Raw genomic sequence first — 5564 nt, 5'->3', positions numbered from 1 at the left:
GATGCCAAGAATTCCTCAAAGATGGGAATTCAGAAGGGATAGCTGAAACTGTACAGGGCTCAACAGAGCACCAGATCAGACCGTAGACTTGCTCAAAGCTGTAGGGTATGTCGTTCTGATAAAGGGATATACCTGTCTTGAATGAAACAGCTCAAGCCCCAGAAGTGGTAGAAATGCATCCATGGATAGCAGGATTACCTATGGGAAAAATCTGAATTTTGATCTATGGCTCAGTAAATGTTTCAACCCATTGTTGGAGCAGGGTTCAGGGTCAAAAATGATACCAAGTTATATGGTTTTGAATGGAGAATATGAAGTAGAGATTCTTGATTTATGAAATTGTATTAAGATTAAATATTTAAAAGAAGATGCAGGAAAAACCACTATAAATTAAACTAAAATGTTTTTTCATATAAGAACAAGAGAACGAAGTCAGTCTATGACAATAGACTTCCCTTAGCTAAGGATACAATTCCATTTTCTCAGAAGTCTTTCTGTGAAGCCCAATTTTTATGAATCACAATACCTTGTTCGTGCCAAGTTCTGCCCCTTGTTCTCTTCAGTTCTAGGATATAGTTAAGAACAATTTCAGCTATCTTAAAGTAAGAAACATCTGCTGTAGCAGTGTGCCAGCATTGCCAGGAATTGGCTCTCAGACTGAATTTTTATTAGGCACCGCCTTAGCAAACATACTGTGTTCATCAGCATTATGTGAAAAGGGAATCATGTTGGGTCTTTCTATAATAGATTATTTTTTTGTTTTGGGAAAAACTGAAAACAACATTCTCCTAAGTGAATATTCTTGCAAAAACACTCGTATACTTTTTACAAACATTTCTAATAGTAGGTAGTAAATAGTAAAAAGGTATGCTGCCTGTTACTTATTCTATGAGAAGCCTACTTGGTCTTTCATCTCTCTTTTTAAATCTTGGTAATATTGATTTATCAATTATGTTTCTGGGTACGAATTTTTAAAAGCTGAACAACAGATGAATTATTTTTTTTCCCCAGTACAGCCTATTTTCCCAAATACATTCAATTTGGCAATAATTTGGCAATTATATGATTCAGACAGCATATTTATCTCTTACTAGTGCTTCCTCAATGGTTCTTGAATTTGCTGTCTAATTGCAACCAAATTTGTCAAAGGGGCCAAGGTATCAAAATTATACCAGGTTCCTACAATCTTTGTAAAAATTTAAAGTTGAGGAGATGAGAGATTTATTTTTCTTTCCTGTTTAGGAAAGTTTACTGAAGGAAAGCTAAGGAATGATTTTACTGTGTTCTGGCACATGAGACAAAAAGAGATCACTGCAGCACACCAGTGTACATACAGCAGCCAGCCTAACTGGATGTGTGGCACCGGTGACAGCATGCGGTAATACAAAGTGTAAGAGGGAAACAGCAAAAAAGTTGGGCATCCTGCTGAATGGCTCGCGTGCAGAGCTGCTTGTGATGGGGGAACAGACATGTATGTCATAAATTCTATAGGAATAAGGCTTTGTAGGTCATTAATAGACCCACTGGAGGGGAGTTCAGTTTACAAGTGCCTGATTCCTACTTGAGTTCCTCATTTCTACATTTCTTAATGTAAGATAACACCAAAAGGGAGAATTTACTACTTTATTTCTGAAGTTGTATAGTACTGGTTAACTGCAGTATGATCTGAAGCGCTGCTATGAGCTCTCCTTTCACTCTGTAAGGAGTGGATCCTATTCTTTGAATTGCCTGTATTTGCTATGTTGCACACCATTACAACCACAGGATCAATCCATAGTGCAGGTGACTGTTAGCTACCATCTATAACTGTCAAATCCTTATGTTTAAAACAGAAATCTTACATTTCAGTGCTAAACCATTTTGCTTTCAAAATTTAAATCAAAACCAGTAACTTGTAAAAATGAGAGCAAGATAAAAACAATCTAGTAAAAAAATCTTCTTGAGTCCAGGATTCAGTCCAGGACTGACACTTAACTTTCAATTGGCTTTGGTTTTTGGCTGCATAGAACTGAACCAAACATGTTATGATCTCAGTTGTTTTTAACCAAGGGATTTTATGCAGAAGTTGATTTACTTTATTTATTTTTACTAGCAAACAATTTAGAGTAAATTTCCTCTAAACTTTTTCTCCTAGAATTTCTCATGATGCATTTCTTGGCATATGTGTCTTTCCAGTTAACTTCCATTTTTTTCTTCTGACTTGGATTTTTTTAAAATTTTAGTTTATACGGAAATGTATCCCTTAGTTCTGTGATTTTTGGGTGCATTTTTTTCATCAAAGGATCTGCATATTGTTCCTATACTTTTTTCTTGTGCAGTAAAAAAAAAAAAAAAAATCATCTCTACTTTAGAAACATTTGCTGCAAGTTAAAGATTCAGAGTTTTCTCAGATGATCATGTTTGTATTCTTGGTGGTTTAAAATTAACTCACCCTATCAAGGACCAGAAGGTTAAAATCAAACAAACATCTTTTTATTTAGATAAATAAGATAAAAACATCCTTGAAGCCCCTGAAAAAAAGACTGAATTTACAGCAGGGTCAGAAATCAGTACTTAATTTTGTTTGTTTGTTTGTTTGTTTGAGGTTAAGGTAGGAGAAATCCTATAATTTAAAGGCATTGTCTGAAAACATTGCTAAATGTTTTCAAAGATCTTTTATTTGCAGAGCCCATTTTCAAAAAAAACCCAAACAAAACTCTGCTGAATTCAGTCACAATAAGATTGTACAAAGAAAGCGGAAATTGCGTTGCAGATTTTTATTTTTGTTAAAATGACTATTTTCTGGGTTTGTACATTTTCAGTTGCCACCTTATATGGGGTTTTGTTTATGATAGGGTAGGGGTCGTATTATTAGTTATAATTAGTGTTTCTCAAATGTAGATTTTTGCAAACAGGTTTATAAATATCACAAGCAGTTCTCTCTCAAAGCTTCTTCTAGTTCTCTAAAGTCAAAGATAACATTTAGATTTCATTTCTATTATATAATAGTCTAGTGTATCTACCTGGATGGTAATGAAGAAATTATGCCTTTCATAAATGTCATATTTGAGACAGAACAATTTAACTATGTGGAGTCTCCTTCCATGACATCTGCATAAAATGCTGGCATTAAGTTCCCAGTGGTGCTCTTCCCATCATACATAAGATCAAAGAACTATTCTGCTCTGAACCTGTCTACAGATATTAAATGCTTTCAAGGACTGTTTTCACTCTCTCAGTTTTTCAAGAGTATTTGCCATAAGTGAGTATCAGAGTTTCCACTGTACTTGAGCTGTAATTTCCCCAAACCAATTCAGTTCAGGCAACTGCCATGTTGTTTAATTTCTTATGATTCAGCAGCTGACGTATGTAACACATAGCATACCGCGGTCAAAAAAAAAAGTGATCTCTTGTTCTCAGGCACTGGAGCTCTCCAGGGAGCTGCCAGCTGTCTCCTGATGACTCACTAGGGAAGAAGTGGCTGCTAACAGAAGTGGGAATAATGACCTGGGCAGCCGGAACGCAGAGGAAACAGGACACAAAGATGTACGTATATGTACATGAATTTAAGGGAGAGACAAAGATGAGGAAAAGGCACAAGAATGAGACTTAAATTTTTCATCAGTCTTATTGTTATGGTACTGGAAACTGTGCAAGGGTAGTTATGCATTTAAACACCATGCTGCAATTATATAGTTGTGCTAGAGTATGGTGAGGATTTTGGTGGCTTAAAGTAGGCCCTGATAGGAATTGTTACAAAATACTGGTAGGAAATTGCTCAGGTATTCACCTTTGTTGATCCTCATACATCGTTTAGCTTTGGCAATCACAGAATGGCTGAGGTTGGAAAGGACGTCTGGAGATCATCAAGTCTCACTCCCCTGCTCAAGCAGGGTCAGCTGGCGCAGGTTGCCCAGGACTGTGTCCGGTCCAGTTTTAAGTATCTCCAAGGATGGGGACTCCATAACCTCTCTGGGACACCTGGTCCAGCATTTGATGACCTGCACAGTAAATAAGTGTTTTCCTGTCTTCAAATGGAATTTCATGTGTTTTAATCTGTGCCCATTGCCTCTTGTCCTGTCAGTGGGCACCACTGAGAGAAGTCAGCAGCTCCATCTTCTTGATTCCCTTCTAATTTTTGCACACATGGAAAAGATCCCCCTTAGCCTTCTCTTTTCCAGGCTGACCACTCCCAGCAATCTCAGCCTCTCCTTATAAGTCAGATGCTCCAATCTTTCAGTCATCTTCATGACCCTTCATCAGGCTCACTTCAGTAAGCCCATATTTTTCTTGTACTGAGGAACCCATCACCCAACCCAGATCTTAATGTGTATGTTTCATTAACATATTCTAACAGGGTTTTGCAACAATATTTTATAACCCCACATACAATAGTGGCTAAATATCCTGGGACTAATGAGATCAAAAAGAAGGGATTAGATGTTCATATGCTGTAACTAGTATTTATGTTGTAATAAACAGTATTTTTTTCTCATTTCTCAGTATTTCCAATATTGGAATTTATCTAAAGTGTCCCTCTGTTTTGCATAATTACATCTTATCACATGAAGAAGCATTTATTTTCCAGAAGATGAATAGTAATTTTTACCTTCACAAGAGAAGTATTAAAAAAGAAAATTAAAATATATTTGTAGTCTTTTTGGAAGCATTCAGTAGAAATTAAACTAACACTATCTAATTAAATAGATAAAGATAAATCACTTAGTCATTACTTAGCTTTAAAACAATAGCCATATTTAATTTACTTTAGCTTTCTGCAGGTGTCTCTTAGCATTAATTTCCAACTTTTTCAAAATGTTTTAGTGTTTAGATATATATTGGGCTGTAGGAGGCATGCGAACAAAGTAACTCCTAATCCTTGCTTTGAAGAATTTGCAACCTAAGGCTATGTCTACAGTATAATATTGTTGAGAAGAAAAACTGTTATGGAGGGTATTTTCTTATATTTTTATAATGACCAAAGCTCAAACTAGACATTCAGTGACTCAGATGGAACTACTCATTGACTAGAAAATAACATGATGTATAAGTTAGTGTTAGGTACTAAAATTCCAGAGAATAAGTGGTCTTAATAAACCTAATGTGGAGGAGAAAGGAGGGATGAAAAAAGGACACAGAGGTCCAGGTGATACTATTTACCATCTGCAGCAAGAGACACAGACTTACTACTTGAATCTTAATAGTTTGTTTTAACATCTTCCTTGCCCAGTACACAGCTGACCTCCTAAAATACCCTTAAACCACTTATGCATATTTACAGTTGGTTTCACTAAGAATCTCAAACTGGGAAAAAAAGCTAATAATTTAAAAATATTTCTCTAAAATCACCACTGTTAAGACAATACCATCACAACTGTGATTTCATAGCATGGTTTGGGTTGGAAGGGACCTTAAAGATCACCTAGTTCCAACCTATCTGCCATGGGCAGGGACACCTTCCACTAGATCAGGTTGCTCAAAGCCCCGTCCAACCTGGCCTTGAACACTGCCAGAGAGTATATAAATAACTTATTGATAAATTAAAGTTATAAAAACATTTATAAATAACTTTACAAAATTTTAAC

Source organism: Athene noctua, chromosome 3 (genome assembly GCF_965140245.1).
Source record: "Athene noctua chromosome 3, bAthNoc1.hap1.1, whole genome shotgun sequence".
Classification (NCBI taxonomy): Eukaryota; Metazoa; Chordata; class Aves; order Strigiformes; family Strigidae; genus Athene; species Athene noctua.
Note: the sequence above shows the minus strand (reverse complement) of the source record.